This window comes from Suricata suricatta, chromosome 12 (assembly GCF_006229205.1).
Source record: "Suricata suricatta isolate VVHF042 chromosome 12, meerkat_22Aug2017_6uvM2_HiC, whole genome shotgun sequence".
NCBI lineage: Eukaryota > Metazoa > Chordata > Mammalia > Carnivora > Herpestidae > Suricata > Suricata suricatta.
Window position 1 is genome coordinate 95078765 of NC_043711.1, and position 16446 is coordinate 95095210.

Consider the following 16446-nt stretch of genomic DNA (forward strand, 5'->3'; position numbering starts at 1 on the left):
GGCGCGGCCACCGCCCAGGCTTTCGGGGAGCGTCGCTCAAGTGCCGGTGGGCTCCGCGCAACGGCGCCCCCAGCCCGGAAGCCAAGGGGCCGTCTGCAATGTCTGACGGGGCTGATCGCCCACTGCGACAGTGGAGCGGGGATTATGGGCATAGGGGCTCGGCATACACCTTCACTCATTCATTCATTAATTCAATTCACCATTTATTAAAAGCCTGAAATAGATCAGACATTATTCTTGGTGTTAGGGATGCTACAGAGAACAAAACAGACAATCTGTCTTCATGAACTCACGCTTAAAAGCAAGGAGAGAGCTACAAATCAGTTCATAGTATCAGGTACTGATAGATATGAACACAATGAAACAGGAGAATGTATTGGAGGCAGGCTAGTGTGGTTAAGGAAGGCCTTGTTGAGCAGGTGACATGGGATGAGACATAAAAGGGTGAACAGCAGGCACAAAGGCCCTGAGGTTAAAAAGCTTCCTCTATCCCTAGGTTATCCAAACCCAGGACAGATAAAGGTTAGATCTCTAGGCAGGGTCCACGTCCCACAGAATCATAAGGAGTGTAATGATAACAATTATCAACGTGAAGACTTGTGCTGAGAGACGCTGGGCTTTACTTATCTTATTAAACTCCCCCGGGGGCCCTGAAATGTGTGCTCTTACTATTCCTATGACACAAATGAGGAAACCTGGGCTCTTCGGGGAAGCAATTCACCCAAGCCTTACAGTAAGGGCTCAAATCAAAACTGACCTGTCTCCAGAGGCAGACCTGTGACCACTAGGTGGTAACTTACCTCAGCATTCCATCTGGCTCCTCATTCTCATCCTGCAAACTGCTTTCCTCTTCCCTGGGTTAGTGTGTGACCATAACCAAAACAGTGCTTTAAGATCAGCCCCAGGCCAGAAGAACCAGCCCCAGCTTCTGGAGTCTTCCAGGTGAATTAAGGAGGAAAGTGTTCCCGGTGTAGATACAGCTCACAGGGAACTGTGAGGCTGTCTTGAAATGCCAGAAGCAGTCAGGAGGAGAGAGGACTTTGCAGGGATTCTTTGAGAGCCAACAGTAATCCTGCTTTCTATTCCTAAAGTGATTTATGCTTTTTACAACGCTAGAGCCTGTAAGTGAGGGCTTTAGAACCAGACGGTCTCCGTTCCCTGACTCCCATCCCTTCCACTCTTAGCTGAATGACTTCAAGCAAGTTATTTAACTTCTCTGTGCCTCTCTGTAAAATGGGGGACATTATTAGTAACAATTGCATCCAGTTGCTGTGAGGATTTGAGTAACACATGCAAAGCCAGGCACATGGTAAATGCACATAGCTCTTACCTGACCAACACCCCCGGGAAATGAGATGGAGAAGAAGCTTAAACAAAATTTCTCTGCTTTTCTTGGCAGAGAATTTTTACTCAGATTTGGGTTCAAATCTTGGCTTGGTCTTAGCTAGCTGTGTGACCTTAAGCAAGTCATTTACCCCTCAGATTCTATTCACTGCCCATAAATTGGACCCAGTGTTGCCTATCTCGGGGACATGATTCAGAGTGAGTGAGATAGTGGAGTTGAGGCCCTAGACCAGAAATCTCAAACTAGCTGGAATAATCTGACCTGTAACTACTTTTTGTTTAGCCCACACTATGGCCCCTGCCCCCGCCACGTCTATAATAAACACTTTCAAACATACCGAAAAGTTAAAAGAATAGAACAAGGAGCACCTGTTTACTCTCCACCTGGATTCAACAACTGTTATCAGTTTCCCACATTTATCTTTCTATATTAAGTACAGAGCTTTTCCCCCCAAAGGGGTTTTTTTTTTTTTTTTTGATGTCTGATCTTATGTATTTGTTTCTCTTACAACAATCTCATTTTTGACTAGACTCAGACTTTGAGGTAGAAGCTCTCAGCGAAGATAGCCTCCGTCTCTTTGCAGTCTGTTCTTGGCGTTTTTCTTTGGCCTCCTTCATTCTTTTGGCCAAAAGCTTAGCATATTCTGCAGCCTCTTCCTTGTTTTTCTTTGTGCGCTGCTTCTTCAAAGCAATGCGCCGACGTTTGTGTTGGAGGACGCATGGAGTAACAAGACGCTGAATCTTGGGTGCTTTGGTTCGAGGTTTTTTACCTTCTTTGTTTAGGGGCTTTCTCACAACATACTGGCGGACATCATCTTCCTTTGAGAGGTTGAAAAGCTTGCGTATTCTGCTAGCTCTTTTGGGCCCCAGGCCACGAGGCACAGTAGTATCAGTGAGTCCAGGAATATCCTTCTCCCCTTCTTTGACGATGACCAAGTTGAGAACACTGAGATTGGGATCCACAATGCAACCCTGGACAGATTTGCGCTTTCTTTCTCCAGTCCTCCGTGGACGGTAGCAGGAATGCCCCTTACTTAGCAGCAGGCAGACACGGCCATGGGTCAAGACACCCTGCTTCATGGAGAAGCCTTGTCATTGCCACCACTGATTCGAATCACACAACCCTTCCATTCTTCCCCTAAGGCATCAGCAGCGACTTCTGTGGCCATTCGCTTTTCATAAAAGGTACAAAGTTTGCGTTCATCGTCCACTTCAATGAGTTTCTGGCAGCCAGTAGCTGGGAAAGAGATGTTCAGCTTCATCTTGATGTCGCCTACCGCCTCCGAGGCGCCACGAAAAAGAGCCCCCCGAAGGTTTTTAAAAGTAAGTTGCTGCCTTACTGGTGTGGTACTTCACGCCTCAATATTTCAGCAGAAGTCCTAAGAAAAGGTACATTCCCTACATAACCACAATAGTCGTATCACACCTAAGAAAACGAACAATCAGGGGCGCCTGGGGGCTCAGTCAGTTAAGCATCCGACTTTAGCTCAGGTCATGATCTTGGGCTTTGTGAGTTCGAGCCCCACATCAGCTCAGAGCCTGGAGCCTGCTTTGGATTCTGCTCTGCCTCTCCCCTGCTCACGCTCTCTTTCTCTCTGTCTCAAAAATAAACATTAAAAAATGTTTTTAATAAAAATAAAAATAAAAAAGAGAAAAAGTAAAAAAGAAAATGAACAATCAGGTGCCTGGGTGCCTCAGTTGGTTGGGCATCTGCCTTCAGCTCAGGTCCTGACCTCGCAGTTCGCATCGGGCTCTGGGCTGTGGGCTGACAGTGCAGAGCCTGCTTGGGATTCTCTCTCTCCCCTTGTGCTCTGTCCCAACCTGCTTGTGCTTTCACTCTCTCTCTCTCAAAATAAATAAACTTTAAAAACTAAAAAAAGAACCATCATACTGTAACATGCTTTAATAGCCAGTACATTCCCAAATTTCCCCAATTGTTTCAAGAATATCTTTTGTAGCTGTTTTTTTTTTCAACAGTATCAAATCAAGACTTACAGATCACATTTGGAATTATTTCCATAGTATTTATTTACCTACAAAGGTCTCTGTACCTTATTTTCATCATTTCTCCCCCAAATTTTATTTAAAACATTTTAAACCTATAGGAAGTTGAGAAGATGGTACAGGAAACACCAGATATTACCATGCAACATTTTGTTTAACTAAATAAGTGCTGGATCTGTTGGATTTCCATATGGGGAAAAAAAGACTCTCCACTCCTACCTCACACTATCCACAGAATCAATTCAAGATGGATTGTAAATCTAAATGTGACGATCACCAAAAAAAAGCTTCTAGATGAAAACAAAGAATATCTCCACGTCCTTGAGGTAGGTGGAGATGTGTCAGAGGACACAAACACCAGCCAAAAGGGAAAATTGTGATAAACTAGGCTGCAGTTAAAATAAAAGTTTCTCTTCATCAAAAGACACCAATAAGAGAAATGACAGGCAGCAGAGTAAAAGGATAGAAACACGTAGGTTATAAAGAACTCATATACAAATTAAACTTTTTTTAATGTTTCTTTATTTCTCAAGAGTGAGAGACAGACACAGACAGGGGTGAGTGGAGGAGGGACTGAGAGAGAGGGAGACACAGGATCGGAAGCAGGCATCAGGCTCTGAGCGGTCGGCACAGAGCCTGACGCGGAGCTCGAACTCACAAACCGCGAGATCACGACCTGAGCGCAAGTCAGACACTGAACAGACTGAGCCACCCAGGCGCTCCCATAATTTTTTTTTAAACCCACAGGTTTATAGAAACAAGACTGACAACCAAATAGGTGGGGGGGAGGGGAGACTTGAACAGGCATTTCATAAAGGAAGGTATCTAAATAGCCAAGAAGCATACGGAAAGGTGCTTAAAGCTCTGAAAAATGCAGAGGAAATCCACACCTCGATGGCACCTGCGGGCCGCTGGTCCCAGGAAGAGGGAAAGCTTACAGCCAAGGCAGTGCAACTGTCAAAGCAGATGGAGAAGCAGGAGGCTGAGCGCTCTGGAAGCCAAGGGGATGGGTGCCTCCGTCCCTGCGAGCAGGCTGCCCTGATCTCTCCCACCACCCCGAGGCAGGGAAAAAGAGGGCCCCGCCTGGATGGCCCAAAATGGGCTTCAATTAGGAAGCGGGTGGTGGGGATACAGCCTACTCAATCCAAACGTCCTCTGCAGCTGGACTCCCTTCCCATCCACTTCCAGCCTCGCCTGGGTGACAAGGGATGCAGCTGTCCCGCTGTGGAAGCGGCAGGGACGATTCCTACCCCTGGACTAGCCGCCGGTGACCCACCGCTTCCCCTGCTCCGTCGGACATAAAAGGTATTGAAAAAGATTGGGTTTTTAACCTTTCTTTGATTCTTTTTGGAGCTTCACACTTTTTTAAGCTTATTTATTTATTTTGAGAGAGAGAAAGAGAGAGAGTGGGGGAAGAGCAGAGAGAGAGGGAGACAGAGAATCCCAAGCAGGCTCCGTGCTGTCAGCACTGAGCCAGGCCCGGGCTTGAGCTCACGGACTGTGAGATCATGGCCTGAACCAAAATCAGGAAATCAAGATTCTGAAACTTAATGGACAGAGCCACCCAGGCACCCCTGGTGTGTGTGTGTGTGTGTGTGTGTGTGTGTGTGTGTGTGTGTGTGTCAACCATTTCATCTCTAAGTTAGGCTTCCAGCTCACTCAAATATGCATTCATTCATTATTCATTTCCTTTTAGCCCCTCAAATAAGTTCACTGCATCCTGGTCTCTCCTCAAATGTCATCTCTTCTAAGAGACCTTTCCTCTAAAATATCTTTCTCCCCACCCCAGAACTCTCTCTCCCATCTGTTTGTCTTCATACGACTTTTCATTCCCAACATTATATTACACATGTGTGTGTTTATTTGTTCGTTTTCTGTCTCCCCTATCAGAACATAAGCTCCATGATGTCAGAGATTTTGTTTCATTTTCTGCTCTATCCTTGCATCTAGCACAGTGCCTGGCATCCAGCAGGTGCTCAATAATTGTTGGAGGAAAGGTGAGGACGCCCCTCTAGATGGTGTTTGAGAGTGGGTTGAGCTCCTGCTCCTGGTTGGAGCAGTCGCTCGGTCCAAGGACAAGGAAGAGACTAGGGGTGAGGCTGGAGGTGGCTGGACCCCGTGACTCAGCGGGGCCCCTGAATCAAAAAGACCTGGAGGTCAGCCAGGCCTGCCTCTTCCCTTTCTCTCCCTGTGATCTGGGCAAGTCTTTTCACCTCTTTCAACCTCCATTTCCTCATCTGGTTCCTTCTTCCACGGGTTTCGGGGAAGATTTGACAGTGTCTGGCATATAGCAGTACTCGATCACGGTTGCTATTCTCACACCATTTCCTGTGGGCCATAGGGAGCCCTTGAAGGTTTTGGAGGAGGGGAGTAACCTAAAGAAAGGGAGGCCCCTGGAGAAGTTCCAGAGAGCATAAGTTGGGCCTCACATCTGCTTGTCAACATCTAATTAACAGGCTTGCCCAAATCAAACATATAAAGAAAAGGATCCACAGCCTAAAGTAAAAGGTCACAAGTGATACCATGCCCCTCCTACCCCCTCAGACTTTACTGGAAAAGATTCCAGGAACCTGCCCTGAGGCAGACATTGCACAACCCATGGACAATCATCATCAGTAGTGTGGTAACATCATACAGTTCAAACTCTCTCAGGTCAAACTCCCGGAGGCAAGAGCAGATAGAGCGTTGACATGTGCGTAACTGCTCTCCATGTTCGAGGCGCCTTGACACTGAGTCCTTCCAGTGCCAGCAATGCCTGCTGACTGAGCATTGACTAGGGCGCCACCCAGGTAACCTACAACCAGGCAGTAGTTAATCAGCCCCTGTCAGAGAAACTGAGGCTCCCAGCAGAAGTGACAGTATCACTTCCTGCCAGCAGCCTTTTGAGCCGGCGTCCTTGGCCACTCTTTGTCCTTTGCCATAATAATTATCAGTGTTCGGCAGAGCTGAGTTCCAGAATGAGGAGGAAGCTCCCCTCACCCCATCACGATCAAGAAATAAGGGGCACCTGGGGGGCTCAGTCAGTTAAGCATCTGACTTCGGCTCAGGTTATGATCTTGTGGTTCTGGAGTTCAAGCCCAGCGTTGGGCTCTGTGCTGACAGTTCAGAGCCTGGAACCTTTGGATTCTGCATCACCCTCTCTCTCTGTGCGTCCCCTGCTCTCTCTCTCTCAATCTCTCTCAAAAATAAATACACATTAAAAAAATAAAAGAAAGAAAACGTCGTTTTAAGGCTCTGCAATACAGGGGCTGTTTGCTACTACTGCACCCCCGGGCTTGTCCTAACTTGATCATGAGTACACTTTCTGCAACATGCTTTCCTCAACATTATTTTTATAAGACATGTCCACAGTGACGCATGTAGCCTGCGTTTCTTCATGTTCACGGCCGTGTAGCATTTCACCATAGAATGAGGCCACAGTTTTTAAGTCCTTTTTCCTGATGAAGTCTATTTAGGCCGTTTCCTCTTTTTTGCTACTACTGGTCCATAGATTCTTAGCTAAAATTCAAAATCCAAGAAACCTAAAACCTAAAAGCTTTTTCATAATCTATTTGGCAGCAAGACCTGACCTGACGCGAACATCTTTCGTGGCAAAACTTGACCTCAGACACAGAGAGCTGTCTATGATCCTCATCTCACTGTGAACATCCACATGTTCCACGGAGGAAATTGGTAGATTTTTCTTGACAGAGTAACCCATCCCTCTCAAGGGGCGTTCTACAAATATTCCGTGTGTATCTCCTATTATCTTTCGAAATTCTGTGATTTTCAAAATTTTAAAACACATCTGGCCCCAAGGGATTTGGAAAAGGGATGATGGCCCAGTAGACACTGTGGTGCCATGAACATCCGTAGCAGAACGTATTTTCCAAAGATGGTCTCAGGAGTGTTTCCCATCCTCATGCTCTTCCAGAACTTTCTTCATCCCCCCCTTTCTTTGAAGCTGGGTGGGATTGTGAATCATTTACAGCCACCAGAAACACGTGGAAAGTGACACTACACAGCTTCTGACTTGTTGGGAGGGACACACATCTTTGGAACCGTCAGCCGCCGTGCCGTCAAGAAGCCACATGGGGCCAGGACGTGGAGGTGCTCGGGTCCATGGCCCGGGTGGGGATCCCAGCCAACAGCCGACGTCAATCACCGGACGTGAGAGAGAACCAACCTTAAGCTCTTCCAGCCCCCATCTGTGACCTTCCAGTCCTCTCAGCTGAAGCCCCAGACATGCTGCTCCCAGTGTGCCCTGCCCAGGTCCATGGGCTAAGAGAATAGTTGTTGTTTACACACCAAGTTCGGCGGGGTTTGTGACACAGCAATAACTGTCACGCAATCCTATGCATATGAGCAGGAGTTTCTCCAGAGCACATACAAACACGAGTGGATTCGCTGAGCAATAGGGTTTGCACATCTGCTTAACTATTTCCGAATTGTTTTACAAAATGCGGGTACTAATTTATACTCCCGGCTGCGGTGAATGAGGGTTCCCTTGACTTTCTTCCTCACCCACAGTTGCAAGGATCAGACTTTTCCAAGGTTCTGTCCCTCTGCCACGAAACTCCTTGATGGAGAGAAAGATATGAGGAACTGGTATAAGAAAGTCAGCCAACATCCTCTAAGAGCACTGATTCTGTAGAGGGCTATGTCTTTGCAAAGACTGGTTTACGTCCCTTTTAAAAATTCTGCCACGGTCTTTCTATCCTGGACAGGGAGGCCAAGGGCGTAAGAGGGTCGCTCCCGGGGAGTATTAGCTGAGAGAAGTAATGTTCTCACTTAACAATATTTATCAAGAACCAAACTATGTGCCAGGGATTTTTATAAATGCTGACTGAAAAAGATGACGATGATGATGATGATGACGATGATGATGGTGTCTTGTTAAGAGACATTTATTGACCTTTTATAGCCGCTTAACGTTCATTCACCTTCTGCAACAGCTCCAATTTCTTTCACCTCTTGCTTTCATTCTGTGTGGTTCTTTGGGGTTGCTGACTCCATGTTTACCTTCAGACTTGTTATGTGAACCAGCCTGGTCAGTCATAACATTGTATTCCTCTGGTAATAGTGATTGGTTTGGAGTTGGGCAGACTGGTCAGAGCCAATGAGACTCGACTCCCAGAAACTTAAATTTGTGTGTTTGGAGAAGCCAACTATGTCTTTCATACTAGATTTAAATATGAAGGGTTGTGAAGCTGGAGCAATGGCAGCCATTTTATCAGCATGTGGAACCTGGGAATGAAGCTGGCATATGGAAAGAGACTGATGTAAGCAATAAGGAAAAATTGAGTCCTGATGAAATCATTTGAGTCCTGAATCCACTTAGGCCCGGTGGCCATTATTTTACCCCAATTTTGGGGTTTTGTTTTTTTTTAATGTTTTTTATTTATTTTTGAGACAGAGAGAGACAGAGCATGAGAGGGGGAGGGGCAGAGAGAGAGGGAGACACAGAACCAGAAGCAGGCTCCAGGCTCTGAGCTAAGTGTCAGCACAGAGCCTGACGCGGGGCTCGAACCCACGAACGTGAGATCTGACCTGAGCCGAAGTCAGAGGCTTAACCGACTGAGCCACCCAGGCGCCCCTATTTTACCCCAATTTTGTACATGCTGAGGTTTTTCTGTTTTGTTTGAACTGAAGTATAACATAAACACAGAAACATATGCATATCACAGGTGTGTAGCTCTCCTACATAGAGTAACTGTAGACAACCCTAGCAGGGCACTGGGCACTGTTTCGTATGTGTATAGGTACACAGGGATGTATGTTCAGGTGTAGGTACATATTTAAAAAGCACTTAAATAGTACTTACTTGGTGTCAGGCACTTTCTAAGCACTTTATATATGGTAACCATAAAAAAATATCTTGAGGGAGGTATAATCATCCTCATCAGCAGAGAAACTGCAATCTATAAAGATTAAGGAACTTGACCAAAGTCAGAGAGCTGGTTTCTTTTCTTTTTCTTTTAAAGGTGGGTTTTTAGGGGGCCTGGGTGGCTCAGTCGTTTAAGCATCTGACTTCGGCTCAGGTCATGATCTCACGGTTTGGGGTTTGAGCCCCACGTCAGGCTCTGTGCTGACAGCTCAGAGCCTGGAGCCTGCTTTGGATTCTGTGTCTCCGTCTCTCTCTCCGCCCTCCCCTGCTCACACTCTGTCTGTCTCTCTCTCTCTTTCAAAACTATATAAACATAAAAAAATTTTTTTTAATCAATAAAGAGGTGGCTTTTTGTTTTGTTTTGTTTTACTTTAGAGACAGAATTCAAGAGCACGAGCAGAAAGAGGGGGCAGAAGCAGGGAGGGAGAGAGAGAAAAAGAGAGAGGGGGGGAGAGAGAGAGTCTCAAGCAGGCTTGATGCTGATCATGGAGTCTGACTCAGGACTCAGCCTCACAACAGTAGGATCATGACCTGAGCCCAAATCAAGAGGCAGACACTCAACCTACTGAGCCACCCATGTGCCCTTCACATAACTAGTTTCTTATCAATTATATGACAGTTATGTCTAGGTTACACCTTTCCTTGAGGGCATGAGCTGCCTCTTTTCCATCTTTGCCTAAGTCAGGGCCTGATATAATGTAGATCTTTGGTAAATATTGGTTGAATGAATGAATGAATGAAGCTTTATGAATTCAGTTGAATCGCTGTGAATGAATTTTAAAATACCCCAAAAATTCAAATATTTAAAGAAAAATTCCAGGGTATTTCTTCTTCCGCTAGAGCAGAGATAAGAAAATTTCTTTTGTAAAGAGCCAGATAGGAAACGTTTTTGGTTTTACAGGCCTTATATTCTCCGTCACAACCACTTAATTCTGCTACTGTACAACAAACAGCTAATGTGACTATGTTCCAACGGAATTTTACTTTCAAAGACAGGCAGTTGGCCAGATTTGGCCCCTGGGTTGTAGTTTGCTAACCCCTGCTCTAGAGAATGAGTCTTTGTTTTATCAAAGTATTTGCTATAGATTATTGCAGTTAGTACCTTAATTTCTTAATTTCTTAAATCAATCAGCACCTTAATTTTTGCCTTGTTTTAAAAAATTATTTTTAAGCCACTGCCTTTCAGTTTATCCCGTTTACTTCCTTCACTCTATTAAGCTTCCTAGAATATAATTTTTATCATGTCTCTGGACTTATCAAAAAACTTTAGTGGCTCCCTATAGCTAATAGAAAAAAGGCTAATCTTGGGACACCTGGGTGACTCAGTCCGTTGGGCATCTGACTTCGGCTCAGGTCATGATCTTACCACTCATGAGTTGGTGTCCCATGTCGGGCTCTGTGCTGACAGCACCTGGAGCCTGCTTCGGATTCTGTGTCTCCCTCTCTCTCTGCCCCTCCCTCCCTTACAGTCTGTCTGTCTCTCGAAAAAAAATTTTTTTTTAATTTTTTAAAAAAGAAAGAAAAAGGCTAATCTTCATTTGACCTATAAGACCCCTCCATGATCTGGTCGTGACCCTTTGCTTCTCTTACTTCTCTCCAACAGGTAGTGGAGATGTAAACATCTCAAGTCTTAGAGTGAGGAGTGTTCTCGGTAACATTCTATGACCGTATAACATAGGGTGCTCAGTCAACACCCCGAAATTCTACACAGAAGAAGGAGGTTCAGCTAACATTCCTTCAGTCTATACAGATAAGGAAGTTCTATAGACATTCCAGAATGATCAGCAAAAAGGCTCTGCAAACCCTCAGTGATTTTCCAGAGGCAGGTATCCTGTAAGTAATATAAGATTCAAGCCACAAGAAGAGGTTTTGCAAACATTCCATGATTCTGTGTACCTGAGGGTGTTCCTCAAAGACAGTTCCTAATTTTATGAACAGGAAGGAAAAGATGTTCAACCACCCAAAAATTCCATATCCAGAGAATGTTCTGTAAATATTCTATGATTTTATACCTAGGAGGAGACTACAAATATTCCTTATTCTATAGAGAGAATATGACTATTTAGATCTTCCTTGATTTTCCAATATGCTTTGCAAAGAGTTAGTGATCCTGGAGAGGGCTCTGCAAACAATAATTCTGTATGGAGGAAAGTGTTTATTCCTCTGGGTAGATTCCTATGGTCTATAAAGATTCCATGGTCCTAAACATAGGAAACTCTGGGTGTACATAAGTGCACATAAAAATGTATTAGACCTAAAAAAAAATACTGACTCCAGGATATAAAAAGGAAGCTGCAGATTTGAATAAAATTAATTGATATTTAATTAAAATGTCTACAAAACAAAAATAAAATGTCTACAAAATATAATGGTAAATCAACTAATCAGCAGCCTCTGAACTCACATGATTACATCTCATTGTATCTAGTGGGCCACAGGGTGCATTTTCTTATGCTTAATAGGCAATTTGAGTGGGAAGGTCAGAGGATTCTCCAAACCACCTGCTGCCCCTGTCCAGCCCGGCCCCTGAACAGGAAGGACACGGACATTCCAAAGCTGGGACTCTCCCAAGAGATGGACCGGGCTTCAAATGTCACCACTGATTCAGGGAAAGGCCGCCCACGTCGGCAACAGGGGAAGCCAATTAGCCAAGGACATGATGCTGTGGCAGGTGTCTGGAAGAATCAGACATTGTCATGATCTCAGGAAAGAAAACCAGCTGCTTTGATTTCTTCCCCTTCCTTCCCCTGCACATCCTGAGTCCCAGGAGAGGGCTTGGAGCAGCAGCCTTACTTGGAGCGGTGTAATGGGGGCCAGAGCAAGGATCTGTGGCCGCTGCTAAGCCCCAGAGTCACAGGCAGGAATAAAGAGTGTTGATCAAAGACAGGGAGGGAAGAACCGGAGTCTAGGGTCTTAACATCCTAGAGCCCAGACATAATCAATCACCCTACACAGCAGCCAATGTAACATTGCCCCGAGCGAGAGGCCAGGAGATGGCAGAGGTTAGTGTTTTGTTCTCAGTTTCCTTAACCCGTATCCCACTTCAATGAACAGAAGGGCATCTCAATCTCCTCTGGCATCATTTTAGATTATTAAAAAAAATGTTTTTTTTTCTTTGAAAACTCTAACATGATTAAAGGAACACATAGAAGAATATCTTGATGACTTCAGAGAGAAAGGGATTTCCTAAGCCAGGCACAAAAGGCACAAACTATAAAGGAAAAGATTCATATACAGGAGTACATCAATATTGAATATTTCCTCTATGGCAAAAGACCTCACAAAGGGGAAAAAGAAATGACAAGCCAGCAGAAGATACAACCAATATAACAAAGGAATTAAATCCAGAGTCTATAAGGAACTCTTGAAGATTAATAAGAAAGAAAAGACCATTACCCCAATGAAAAAAAGCACTAAAGGATTCAAAAAGGCATTTCTACAAGAATAGAAAGCCCAAAGGGCCGCAAACATGTGAAAAGATGCTCCATCCAGAGATTAATCGGGGAGATGCCATTCAAAACCAGAGTCAGACATCCAGGGATGGACAGAAAGTCTACTTCTAGGTATGTGCTCCGAAGAAATTCTGGCAAGCAAGCATAAGGAGATGTATACACCGGGTGTTCGTTGCGGCACTGACTACAAAATTTGCAGTCAAACGGAATTCCACTATTAGGGAACAGGTTAATAAAATACAGTTTTACAGGGGCGCCTGGGTGGCTCAGTCGGTTAAGCATGTGACTCATCATCTCGGCTCAAGTCATGATCTCATGGTTTATGAGTTGACGTCCAGAGTCAGGCTCTGTGCTGGCAGCTCGGAGCCTGCTTGGAATTCTCCCTCTCTCTGCCCCTCCCCTCACTCACATGGTCTCTCTCCTCTCAAAATTAATAGATAAATTTAAAACATGTATATGCTTTCACGAGTCACATGCTGGCATACAATGTAGCAGTTAAAATGAACGAACTAGAGCTTCTCTGTGTATCAATGTGAGAAAGCAGCAAGCTACAGAATGAGACACACAGTGGGACAGCTTTTGGCTGAATCGTAAAACACACAAACAACGAAACCATAAATCTTACAAGAAAGTGTGAAAGGGAGCTAACTAACCATGACTGAAAGTCCAGAAGCCATACAGGAAAAGATTAATACACTTGGCTACATTAAAAGAGAAAAACCTCATGGCAAAACCAAAGTAATAAAGAGAGAGAAAGAAGCAGCCCATCCTCTACAAAGTCAAAACACGCATGACAAAGCACGGAAAATTCTCACAGCTCCTTTCACAAAGAGGTACTCTCCCCCTCATGTCAGAAGAGCTCTTAGATAAGAAAAATGGACAACAGCCCAATAGAAAGATGAACAAAGGGGGTAAACAGACAGTTTATAAAGAAGGAAGCTCAAGTGGCTCTTAAGCATGAAAAACAGCCCTGCTGCCACCATCCTCCATCTAGCACACTGGGAAAGTTCCAGAAGCATGATAAGAGTTTGAGGCCATAGGGCACCTCCGTGATTCCTGGTGGGGCATAAACTGGCCCAACCTTTCTGAAGGGCAATTTGGCAAAGTTTATCAAAATCATAAATGCATATACCTTTCTGATCCAACAATTCCATTTCCGGGCGTTGGTCAGGTAAATAATCCTGTGTGTATGGGAGATGCCATCTGTATGGAATTACTTATGGAAAGCGTGGGTTATCACAGAAAAAAAAAAAAAGGAAAACCGTTGCTGTTATGAGGAGACTGCTCGCAAAATTGTGATCCATCAAATTATAGAATGTCACACAGTAATAGGAAAAAGAATAATGATGTTCTGTACACATTGATATGGAAAAGTCTTTAAGATAACACTGATTACTGTGTGGAAAAGCTAGGGTGATGGTATCTACCTTGTGTAAAAACAGCAGAAAAACAAGCATGTGTGTTTGTATTTGCTTATGTACGCAGAAAGAAACTCCAGGGGCGCCTGGGTGGCTCAGTCAGTTAAGCGTCTGGCTTCGGCTCAGGCCATGATCTCACGGTTAGTGGGTTCGAGCCCCACGTCGGGCTCTGTGCTGACACCTCAGAGCCTGGAGCCTGCCTCAGATTCTGTGTCTCCCTCTCTTTGCCCCTCCCATGCTCACGCTCTGTCTTTCTCTCTTTCAAAAACAAACATTAAAATTTTTTTAAAAATAAAATAAAAAAATAAAAAATTTTTAGAAAAAGTAACTCCAAAGGAACACATAAGAAATCAAAACACGAGTTACCTATTGCAGGATGAGGAGGCATATGAACCATCAGCCACTTAGGGATTAAATGGAAAAGCAATGAAGATGCACATTACACACACATGTAAATCAGTTCATGTTTCTCCTCCGTTTAAAGGGCTCCTAGAGCTGCCGCCTGAGATCACAGTAAAACCCAATGCCCACCTGAGGCCTCAGCACCTTGCATGACCAAGCCCCATCCGCTTACCTTTCTTCACCTCCTTCTACCTAGATACTTACACAGTTTGTGTGTCTCCAAAAAAAAAGGTGGGGGCACCTGGATGGCTCAGTCGGTTAAGTGTCCGACTTCAGCTCAGGTCATGATCTTGTAGTTCATGGGTTCAAGCCCCGTGTCAGGCTCTGTGCTGACAGCTCAGAGCCTGGAGCCTGTGTCTTTGGATTCTGTGTTTCCCTCTCTCTCTGACCCTCCCCTGTTCATGCTGTCTCTTTCTCTCTCAAAAATAAAATAAAACATTAAAAATTTTTTAAAAATAATAAAAAAACCCAAAAGGTATGAAAAAGCATCTGAAAATCCGAACCCTCAGGCTGGTGGAATGTAAAATGGTGCAGCCTCTTTGGAAAGCACTGCGGCAGTTACTCAAGATGGTTAAACAGTTACCATAGGACCCAGCAAGTTCACCCACAGGTGTATACAGGAAAGAATTGAAAACACCTGTCCTGGAACACCTGGGTGGCTTGGTCCGTTAAGCATCTGACTCTTGATATCAGCTCAGGCGTTGGTTTCAGGGTCATGAGTTCAAGCCCTGCATTGGGCTCCTCCCTGGGTGTGCCGCCTACTTAAAAAAAACAAAAATGTGTCCACTCAAAAACATGTACACAAATGTTCATAGCAGCATCAGTCATACGGTCCCAGAATGGAAATCTTAGGTGCCAATTACTAAGTGAAAGGAGCCAATCGGAAAAGGCTATAAACTGTGTGATTCCAATCATATGACATTCCAGAAAAGGCAAAAACTATGGAGACAATAGAAAGATTAGCGGCTGCCGGGGCGAGGGGCAGGCAGAGCACAGAGAATCCTTAGGACAGGAGAACCCTCTGCGTGTTAATGATGGATATACACCATTTTACTTCTGTCCAAGCCCATAGAATGTAGAACACCTGTGAGGGAAACCAGGGGCTTTGAATGACTGTGAGGTGTCAGGATACATTTATCCTTGGCAAAAAAAGAAAAAAAATACATTGCCATTCTGGTGGGGGTGTTGTGGTAAGAGCAGAGGCTGTGCATGAGATGGGGGCGGGGGGCACGGGAAGTCTCTGTACCTCCCTTTCCATTTTGTTGTAAACACGACCTTAGGCCACCTGGGTGGCTCGGTTTGTGGAACATGCAACTCTTGATCTCAGGGTTGTGAGTTCGAGCCTCACTTTGGGTGTAGTGATCACTTAAAAATAAAATAAAAAAATAACAAGATCTTAAGAGCATGTCTTACCCCAAGACAGAAAAAGACATATATATATATATTTACTGTTTATTCATTTTTGAGAGAGAGAGACAGAGCATGAGCAGCGTAGGAGCAGAGAGAGAGGGAGACACAGAATCTGAAGCAGCCTCCAGGCTGTAAGCTGTCAGCCCAAAGCAGGACATGGTGCTTAAACTTACAAACTGTAAGATCATGACCTGAGCCATCCGGGCACCCCAAAAAAGACATAATTTTTTAAAAATTATTGAATGAGTTATTGATGGAAATGAGACTGACGGTCACCTGTAGCCAGGCCAGATGGCAAGCCAGGACTGGCACCGTGCTAATCCGAAAGACTGAGTGCGCTGGGCAAAGGCAACTCCCAATCCCTTGCTCCCCACGGCTCTCAAGAGAAAACCCAAAGGGCTGTGTTTGCCAGGCCCTGCGTGAACCAGGTTCCATTTTCCTCTCAGGGTCTTTCCTCAGGAGTATGGACCTCCCCAGGGGTTTCCTTCTATGTCCCCTGAATGAGCCATTTCCTTCCTCTCTCTCCCTCTCCCCCCACCGCTTCCCCGAC

At 44.9% G+C, this 16446-nt stretch overlaps 1 pseudogene; it reads right to left on the bottom strand.

The window, feature by feature from the left end:
* Positions 1–1811: 1811 nt before the first annotated feature.
* LOC115275022 lies at positions 1812–2621 on the bottom strand (annotated as a pseudogene).
* Between the last annotated feature and the right edge of the window lie 13825 nt (positions 2622–16446).